The 11332-nt window shown below is 37.5% G+C and overlaps 1 pseudogene; it reads right to left on the bottom strand.

Annotated features, from left to right (window-relative positions):
- Positions 1-8592: 8592 nt before the first annotated feature.
- On the bottom strand, positions 8593-10334 carry LOC122806117 (annotated as a pseudogene).
- Positions 10335-11332: the final 998 nt, after the last annotated feature.

Here is an 11332-nt window from a genome sequence, read left to right as displayed (position 1 = left end):
ACATTTACAAACTAGTGAAGACAGCTGATTAGCATTCTTATTAGAAGAAGAAGAAAAAGCCTTGTGTGACATACCAGATATTCTTTGGTCAACAGGTAAATCAGATGTAGGACTTATTCAAACAGCAGGACCAGTAACTATTATACCAAAATCAGCATTTAGACCACAAAAAAGACAGTACCCCTTGAGGAAAGATGCAGAGCAAGGACTTAAGCCTATAATAGCAGCATTACTCAAGGAAGGAGTACTGGTAGAATCTTTTGATTCACCATGTAACACCCTCTATTTCCTGTTAAAAAGCAAACGGGGAATGGCGGATGGTACAGGATTTACAAGCTGTAAACAATGCAATAATACCCAGAGCACCTACGGTGCCAGACCCACACACCTTGTTGAATGATTTGAAACCACAACAAAAATATTTTACTGTGGTAGATATAAGCAATGCTTTCTTTTCAATACCTATACATCCTGATAGCCAGTATTGGTTTGCATTTACATTTCAGGGTAAAAGATATACCTATACTCGGCTACCGCAGGGATATTGTGAAAGTCCAACGATATTTGCACAAGAAATGGCAAGCAACCTGGCAGGATTTACTCCACCAGGAGGTAGTCAGATTCTACTTTATGTAGATGACATCTTGCTAGCAGCCCCTACCCAGCATCAATGCAGGGAAGATACGATAGCATTATTGAAATTTTTAGCAGCACAAGGACACAAAGTAAACAAAAGTAAATTACAACTTTGGAGAAAACAGGTTAGATACCTAGGATATGTAATATCCAATGAAGGTAGAATATTAGACGAAGACAAAAAAACAGCGATTTTACAGGCACCCAAACCAGCAACCAAGAAGGAAATGATGTCCATCTTGGGAACGACTAATTTTTGTCGAAGCTGGATATCAAACTATGCTTTAAAATCTGCTCCACTGGCTGATTTAATATATAAAACACCAATGGCAGCACAAGATGTATTACAATGGACACCTGAAGCAGAAACAGCTTTCTGCAGACTAAAACAATTGATAGCTTCATCATTAGTTTTAGGACTTCCAAATTACCACAAAAGATTTTTTCAGACCGTAGATTGTAAACAGGGATACATGACATCAGTTTTGACGCAACAGCATGGGGATAAGCAACGCCCCATAGCTTACTATTCATCACAGTTAGATCCAGTGGCACAATCATTGCCTCACTGTGTGCAAGCAGTAGTCGCAGCTGCAATGGCAGTACAGGCTTCGGCCTCAGTGGTGTTGTTCCACCCTCTCACATTGAGAGTGCCTCATGCAGTCGTGATAATTTTACTGCAAGAGAAAATAGCATATCTATCTCCTGCTAGACATCTTTCATGTATGACCATACTGCTGAGCCAACCTCATATGGTAATTGAACATTGTACAACATTAAATCCATCAACGTTACTTCCAACTCCTGTGGATGGCACACCACACAGTTGCCTGCAGGAAATTGAGCAAATAACTTTGCCCAGACAAGACCTTACTGATATGCCCTTGGATGATGCCGAGGTGACATTTTATGTGGACGGTTCATGCAGAAAGGGTCCTACAGGGAAAAATCTAGTAGGGTATGCAGTAGTCACAGATACAGAGATTTTAGAAGCCCAAATCCTACAGCATAACCTGTCTGCTCAAGCAGCAGAATTGATAGCCTTAACATGGGCTTGTACTCTAGCAAAAGATAAATGTTTGTACATATATACTGACAGTCAGTATGCTTTCTCTACAGTGCATGTTTTTGCACAACAATGGAAAAATAGGGGAATGATAACATCTACTGGCAAACCGATTAATCATGCGCAACTTATTTTGAACTTGTTAGATTCCATTCAGTTACCTACTAAAGTAGCTATTTGTAAATGTTTAGCTCATACAAAACAACAGGATGCAATTTCAAAAGGAAATGCAAAAGCTGATGCAGCTGCAAAGCAAGCAGCCTCAGACTCAGAAACTTTACTTTTAACTGAGGAATTACAACCCTCTGAGATTTTGGATTTAGAAATGTTAAAAACGATGCAGACATTAACTACAAAAGCTGAGAAACAGAAATGGGAGAAACGAGGTGCAATCCTAAAATGGACTGTATATCTCCAAAGAGAAAAAACAATATTGCCGTCTAATTTATTTAGATATGCAGCTTTGTTGAGCCATGGGCAGTGCCATGTCTCAACAGGGGGGATGGTACAGTTAGTAAATCGAATATTCCAAACATATGGATTCACAAACTTTACACAAAAATTTTGTGCAGCATGCCATGTCTGTAATAAACATCATGCACAAGGAGCATTCAAACCCAAGCAAGGAGTTTTCCTATACCACCATATCCGTTCCATACTATCTGTATGGATTTCATAGAACTGAACAAATGTGAAGGGAAAAATACTGTTTAGTAATTATAGACATGTTTTCCAAATGGGTAGAAGCTTTTCCAACTAAAAATCCGGATGCAGCAACAGTGGCAAAGGCCCTAATAAAAGAATAATTCCTAGATTTGGCATACCGGAAAGAATCTATAGTGACAATGGGACACATTTTGTGAATCAGACGATTCACCAACTTGGGAGATTCTTTGGGATCTCCTTGAAGAATCATTGTGCTTACCACCCACAGTCTGCAGGACTGGTGGAAAGATACAATGGAATTTTAAAAAGCAAATTGAGGAAATTAATAGATGATACACAGAAGAATTGGATTTGCTGTTTGCCTTTGGCACTGCTGAGCATGAGAACAGTTCCAAATGTAAAGGGTTTGACCCCTTTGAAGTGATATTTGGAAGGGCATATTATGTGCCACAGTGGAAAGCTCTCATGCCTGCAGAACTAGAGGCTGACAGCTCATTAGCTAATTACATGAGGAAACTGTTAACAAATAAAACTGTTTTGCAGTTGAACTCTTTTTCAGATAAAAGACAGACCAGACCGTTGGAAGCAGTGCTGACCCCAGGGTCCTGGGTGTGGTTGAAGGTCACGAAGAGGAAGAATTGGGCGAGTCCAAAGTGGGAAGGACCGTACCAGGTACTGTTGGCGACACCTACTGCAGTCAAAGTTGCTGAGAGATCATGCTGGGTCCACCTGACGCACTGTAAACCGGTAAAGAATTTTCAGCTTGATAAACATTTTGTGACTGACACACAACAAAGGCAGGATGGCCAAGAGCGAGATGAGTAAAAATACAGATCAACCCCAAAGATATTGTTTAATCATCTTGCTAACTATACATTTATTGACTATGATTGTGATGACTTTCCTTTTGTTGTGGTTCTTCCTACATATAACCACACAAAGTGAAAGTGGAGAAACGTGATGAACTGTCCATAGACTGGCATCCAAACTTTAACACATACCTAGCTATGAAGTGTGTATATGTAGAGACTATGAACATTTCAAATTGCTGGGTTTGTACTGCCATACCAACAGCATATGGAGGACTGTTGATGTCCGCTGTCCCCTTGGGGATAAATGAGACTTGGGAAAATTTACTTTTTGATACAGGTTCTGTAAGATCACAGGACAAAATTGCATTGTATTTGCCTATTACACAGAAGGGAATTGTATGTTTCTATAAGAATGATACACTCCAAGTGGGTTGGAGTAACTGTAACATAACTATATCTTATAAATGCTATATTAAAACTAAAGATAAAAGCACTATTTGTAACGCAAATTATGATTCATATTTGAGCTTAATAAAAACAACATTAAGTGAAGTGCAGAGAAATCCTGTCTTGCATAAACAATTGTCTGTTATAGACAAGAAAATGTTTCATTCAGAATTCACCCGCATCAGTACCAAAGTAGAAAACTGTTATTTTGTTTGTGGGAAAAAAGCATACAAATGGCTACCTGAGAATTGGTCTGGCAGTTGTTTTTTGGGTTATCTGGTTCCAGCTATAAGGCATACTGCAGAATTACCTCTAGGTAAGATACAAAATGTAAGAGATGTAGCCCGAAAACCTGAAGATCCAATCGGAAAACCTGTAAATCCAATGGGAAAAATCGAAGCTGGTTGGAAGAACCATCATTCCGTGAAAGATAAAGAAAAATTGACTCATATGGACTTGAGTGACAGTGTTATATCCTGGGCTGGAATATTTCCAGCATATGGAGCAGTCAAATCGATCTGGGAGTTGAGAAAACTGTCGAAGCTTCTCGAAGTAATGAGTAACGCAACTTTTTCTGCTCTCGAACTAGTGACTGACGAACTGAATGCAATGAGAACTGTTGGTCTACAAAATCGAATGGCTCTTAACTTCACCCTAGCGGCGAGAGGTGGTATTTGCGCGCTTATCAAAGAAGAATGCTATGCATTCATACCAGACAATCGACACGAGATTAATGATCACCTAGAGGTAATACAGCAGGTATCGGCCATGACTGAACCAGGCCCAAACCCACTGATGAACTTTTTCCAGAATCTGTTTGGTGGGTGGAGTTCTATCCTAATGAATATTTTGATTGCTATTTGTGTTGGTCTGCTCCTATTAGGAGCATGTGTTTGTTGTGGGATCCCCTGTATGAAAAGATTAGTCAAACATTTTGTTGATATATCTGTAACTGAAACTTTGTACCAAGACATTGAATTGGAACTATTGATTCCAGACGAAACTTTTTCCGAAATATAAACTAAATGACTTGCCTAGTTGAAAGTCCTTAAACGAGAAGGCTAGGGGACGATATAACATTGTTTATGTTTCTGAATAGAATAAAAAGTATTAAAAGGGAGGAAAATGTTAGAAAATATGTATTTGAACATGTATAAAGTGCTAGTTTAAAAGCAAATAGTATATAATGCATTTTATTCTATTTACAATATGGCAATAAGAATGATTTTACATGTAATTGCTTGAAGCTTTGGAGCTGCAGTGTGTTTGAACTCTGACCCTGACAGTAGCCAGCTCAGCAAGCTTATGTTTTTCACTAATGATTATCTGCTGGGTCAGGAAATTAAATGTATAAAGCATTGAAAATTCTTCTTCCTTCCTTGAGATAATTAGCCTTGAAAATATTATCAAAGATAAGGCACAGCTGCTAAAGTAAAGTTGCAAGAAGAACAAAGAAGTATATTACAAGACTGAACCAACTATTGTATTCGAGCAAGCCTGAGACCTTGAAAGAGTAACATTTACAGAAAGACATTATAACGAACCAGGTGCTTTGCAAGGCTGTATTATTCCCATGGGAAAACTTTTAAAATGTATAACATCAGCTTTTTCTTATGAATAGAATATTGTAGACCATAGTGATGTAGGTGCCCTGTGACTAACCACGTCAGTAAGGTGGGCACAGCTTGAATGTAAGACTATATAAAATTGTGTATTTCCTGCATCATGTCAGACAAAACTCTGTACTTGTATGGTTTTTTGCCTCCTGGTGTACACTAGTAAACTTTTGCATCTGAGCCTCCTGTGTTGTTATCATTTGTTTTTATTTAACAGGTATAGAACCTTCTAAATGATAACTGAATATAGATATATATATATATATATATATATATATATATATATATATATATATATATGTGTGTGTGTGTGTGTGTGTGTGTGTGTGTGTGTATAGAAAGGCGACACTTAGACAGTTACTGCATCATGCAAGCTTGTAGCATGACAGGAAGTTAGGGTGTGAATGTGACATCAGCCTTTATTAATGAGGCATGAGCAGAATTTTATGAAAAGAGTGAACTAGAGTCATAATTGCACTAAATGTGCCACATGATACCTGCCTTTCCTGCAGACTTAAGCATCACATCATTTATCCCCCTTACAACATGGCTCCCATCCTTCCCATAGTACTAACACTGCTCTTTTAACCTATATAGATACTGTCAGTAAAGACAGAGAGAATGGCAAACTTGTCTCCTCCTTATTTCTAGACATGTGTAAAGTCTTTGACACACTTTATCACAACAAACTTCTACTTCAAATTTCCTCATTTGGTCTCTGTCAGCCCACCCTTCTATGGTTCAAAAACTACCTATCCAATAGTTATCAGTCAGTAAATTGGTACTCCACACTCTCTCTATACCTCCCAGTCACCACTAGGCTCTACCATTCGTTCCCTCCTGTTTAACATTCTCACCAACATCCTCCACACATCCACATAGCAGGCCTCCCTAATATAGTACACAGATGACTCGACACACATTGGCACATCTGACAATGTACTGAAAAATGTTGAGGCGATTGGAACACAATGAGAGAGGCTGATAATTCCCCAAGTTTGTTTCCAATGTACGTAAGCGCTTTCGGCAAGTTAAATAACTCGCCTTCTTCAGACAAACAAACAGTGGGATGACATTACACTGCTGTTTAAATAACCCTACTTATACATTTTAACCAATCATTGAAGTTGCAATTCCATTCTTGATTAAAAACCATGGGAACTTAGAAATAAATGTAAAACGTCACATCCTGAAATGTGAGGTGATGTTTCTCATGTTGCTAGCCATTAAATAAACAAACACTCTATGTAAAATTACACACAATATAAAATTTCATTTTAAAACTACTAAAAGGTATATATAATAAACTTACATGTAATCTAAGGAATGCAAATGAATGAGTATATTATAAACAAGGAACATCTTGCTATGTTCATACTAATGTTCCTTGTTATTGTGTTTACTAAAAGATCCAATATTTTAATTTTATTACAGTTGTCAAGCATCTATCGTTATTTTTCTGATACTAACAATCTTGGTAAGTCATACAAAAAGACGCCCTCCCCACTTACAAATGCCTTGTTAAATGTTATCCAAACAACCTCACTACTGAGTTAATCTAGTAGGCTGTTTACTATGTTAATGTGTTTCAAGTTCTGAACGAATATGATAAGACGTTAAGCATGGAGCTATAATACAATTGACCAGGAGAATCAACTTAATGTTGTTCTAATCATAATGACAATGTATGATACAGTTGCATTTCACCTAAAAAACTTTTGTCACAAAAACCAAGAAAAACATTATCGATTGTAAGAGAGCCATTTAAGAACGCATTTAATTGACTGTGCTTCGTTTATACCTGGAAACAGATGAGCTCTCGTGCGGATCTGCCACAAAAGCTCATCTATTTCCAAGCGTGTTTGCCATGGACCCCCTCTGACAATGTGGCACACCTCCAAAAATTACACAGGAAGCTTAACAGCAACTGAAACACTGCTTTATAACTCACAATTCAACCTCAATCTCCCCAAAACAATTATTTTTTCCCCAAATCCCTCTCTCTCTCTTGATAATACAAACATTGAGGTCACTTCTCAAATTATTAGTGATGATAGTTGATGATAATCATAAATTTGTTCTGCATATAGAAAATTGCTTAAGGAAAACTCATCAAAAGTATGGATCCTTTAAAGAGCCAAAAACTAAGCAACACAACTAAAACTAAACTTGCCACTAGTTATCTCCTCCCTGCACTTCTTTATGGTGCTTCTATCCTTACTAACCTCCAGGCATCACAAACATCAAAGCATAGTTTCATAGGTGAATACTAGGCTAATTGCCCTAAGGGGTCATTTTAAGCCTAGCCAATAACCAGAGGTCAGAATCAAATCATGTACTTTGTGTTTATATGGTAAAGACTTTAAACATTATGCCAAATCCACCCCTTTGTTCTTTCTAATACTTCTAACATGAAATATTTCCAAAGGCTCTATAATTCACCCTTCTGCTGGGCCTATTATCACCTGACACTCTACATCAATATAAGTCTCATGATACTTTCAAAAGATGGAAGCAATTGTGCTGGTGAGAATAGACAACAATCAGAAGGCCAGGAAAAATGTACAAAATCTCTGGTGGTCTTGATGTATGATCTGCTGAGAGCAACCATACTTAAAGAATAAATGATTCTTCAGCTTCAAATGCAGAAAGCTCATAATCAGCAAAAGCTAGAAGGAGATGCAAACTGTGTGAGTGACTGGAAAGAACTGGGAATGATTGAAATATACCTACCTCTAAACCTTGCAGGAACACAACCATGCTTTCCTGAAAGCCTAATGGCCTCAATGGCAGGTGGCAAGGTAGTCAAGTGCTAAATTAATAAAAGAGAGATCCTTGAAGCAAGATCAGAGCTTGTCACTTAACCATACCATTATGCAGAAAAGTATACTACTGCAAGTCTGAAATGCCACATATGGAATGGGTTAAGTGTGATTCTTAAACCTAGACTTACTTCTAAGGATATGTGCATGTTATGGCTTCTACAGTCCCTTTTCACCACAAGAACTGCATCACTTATTTATGTCTATAATTAACACAAGGCAGATACTAAGTGCAACTTGGTCTTCATTCCAGATTAATCTGTTCAATTTCAAAATGGCTTCTTCAATAATTTACTTATCCAAGCTTTTGTGTTGCCTCTGAAAGCTCGATATAGGTTCACTCAGTGTGTAGACATGTCTTGAAAATTCTACAAAGCTCTCAGCATCCAATTCTCCTAGAACTTGTTCAACACTGTCTACAGTCACAGCATGATCCACGGGGATACCATTAAAAGCTTCTAGCTATCCTGCTGAGCTAAATCCCGTGGCTTCCATACCCATATTACTACTGTCTGTTTTGCAGAACACTACTTATTGCCTACTGGAAAATCTGGGTCACAGGTTGGTTCATGAGCAACATTTCCACCAACTTCACTTGTCAAAACTGTCTGATTCTCTGCATTGGAGCTCTCAGGTTTGTCCTTGACATGACTTTTTGTGTCATTTATGATGCAACTCTGAGTTGTACTTTTTTCATTAACATCTACACATAAAACCTTGTCTTTTTGTCTCATTTCAGGATACCCAAAACAAACACTGAGAGAAGAGGATGCATGTTTCTGACTGGGGTCTCTTAGACGTGTCGCAATAGTGATCAGCTGAGTTGTGGCTGTTTTGTAACTAGAGGGTGGAGTCTTATAAAGAAGTCTTTCATTCTCTGAATCTGCTTGCTTACAAACTCCTTTTTCTGCAGAAACCACTTCAATGGAATGGATGATCTCAGAGCCTCAAAAGTGGAAGTCTGAACCCTAGGAGGTTCTGGAATTACACTGGATATTTGTCGATCACATTTTACCAGCAACCCATGTTCCATGAAATATTTGAGATTTGGCAGGGTTGAGTGTAGGTCAGGTGTAGACAGGCCATGTTGGTATCAAAGCAGGGCTATGTTTTTGTTAAGAAGGTAGGCACCATAATCAAACTGAAACTGTTTACCACCTTTGGAATACAAAGGGAATTCCCTCTCCTTCTCCGACAACTTGTCTGCAATGTTGTCTTCAATTTCAGACCTTGATCCCTTGTGGAGTATAGGATATATGTGTGGTACTTTCAGGTAACAGGAAATCCTAGGCACCAGGTGAGCAGTGTAACCCAAGACAACTGCTGTGCTGAAATCTTCCTTCACTTGAAAATCCTTTGAATTGGGTAATTGTATTCCACATATAAAATAATCCTTCTGTTTATTCATGTCAATAGGATGCATGTAGGAAAGTTCTAACAACAGTTGTCTAAACCACATGGTTAGCTGTGGGTCTGTCTTAAGAAATGACTCTCGCTTGGAAGTGCACTCTTTCTTTTACTCATTTATGGAGTCTTTCTGTGTTTGCAAACATGTTTGCAAACATTGATGTTTTTCTTCAGATGCTTCTCTTTTAGTTTGTGTTAGCCTTTGCTCTTTCTGCAGTCTTTGTACTTCTTGTTCCAGAGCTAGTTTTTGTCTTTCCAGGTCATTCCAAAACACCAAGATTTTCAGCTGCAGACACTCATGCTGTCTATTTAGTTCATTGCTTGAGGATGTAAATCTAATTTTCTCTTCAGTGTTTGCTCTTATCCTCTCTACAGTCACATGCATCTACTTTATTGCACACTGAGCTATATGAAGCCCAAGAAGTGAAAAGACACTGTAGGAGTTCCTGGCAGTATTTAAGTCCATCTAGACAGTTTTCCCCAAAATATCCTTGTGGCCAAAAGCAGTATAGTAGCCATAATTTAGCCCAAATATGATTTCATTGGGGGTTGGAGTCTGTATTTGTTGTCCTATGTACTTCAAGCCATCCAAATTCACTTTCCATTTGATAAGGAGCTGGCACTGCTCATCCCTACCATGCCAGATAATGACCACAAAGTAAGACACAGATCTGTCCCACTTCTTAGGCATCATACTACAATCTAAACATTACCACCTTGGGTTAAAGGAGTCCTTTATAATTTCACTCTTGTAAAATTCTTTAAATATATTCGATGCATCACAAAGATGTAGCATGAAGTATGTGTTCAGAAGATAACCATTCTTATTAGAAATATTTTGACCTGCAATATTCCTCAAATGTTGAACACAATGCCATCCAAGAGCTACTGATACCACATTAATCATTTTTTTATTCCTATTTTTTTAAAAACCAGCATAAAGTTAGCTTTTGGCATTACAAGGCAATGCCACTATGACCCTTAACCTATCCACAATGCGTTGCATAGCATTGCATGATTGCATTTTTTTACTACACAGCCAGATTGCCACAAGCTTAGATATAGCATAAACAATGCTATAACAAAGTTGCTAAATTTTCAGCAAATACCCCTTTCAGAACCCACCAATGTATAACACTAAACAGCACTTTAGATTATGTCACTGGTAAAGCACATTCAACCAATGACATCTTACTGCACAGTGCTCAGTAATTCTTTACACCAGAATCATGCACACCATCATTTGATTATTAATTTGCAAAACAAGATGAGACACTTTGCATTGTGATGCAAGCAGAAACATCATAATATTGTACCATATTGCATGACTGAATTTCCATAATATCTGATTTCAGTGTTGAATGATTGATTTACTAACTAGATGTAGCTTGTTGAAGACTAATTGCATTATTGCTCAAAAACGTTTGTTATTATTGTGATCTTAAAATGCTTTCACAACTAAAATAACAAAACTAAAATGAACTCACGAATGAATGACTAAATGAAATGCTGCTATCAAATATTTCTGTTTTATATTCTCATCAATAGCCTTACCAAGCAATGAAAACATTTGTCTGTGAAAAAGCATTTTTGCATTATGGTATAATTTATAGCAGTCTATAATGCTTAATAATTATCCTCATATCTCATGAACCATTTGGGCTGAAATGTTATTGTGATGTGTCTCACATTAAAATGTTTTTAATCTGAGTTTTTCTCTTTACAATTTCACATAGTTTATTTCGGTATCTGAGCACAGTCAATGTGCTAATAAATAAATAACAAGAAAAATAATACAAATCCCTAAAATAAATGACAGAAGCATAACATGTGACACAAAGTTAAACAAAAGGTTAGATA

This window comes from Protopterus annectens, chromosome 7.part0 (assembly GCF_019279795.1).
Source record: "Protopterus annectens isolate FY-2018-M chromosome 7.part0, PAN1.0, whole genome shotgun sequence".
NCBI lineage: Eukaryota > Metazoa > Chordata > Ceratodontiformes > Protopteridae > Protopterus > Protopterus annectens.
This window is presented reverse-complemented; position numbering and strand designations above follow the sequence as displayed.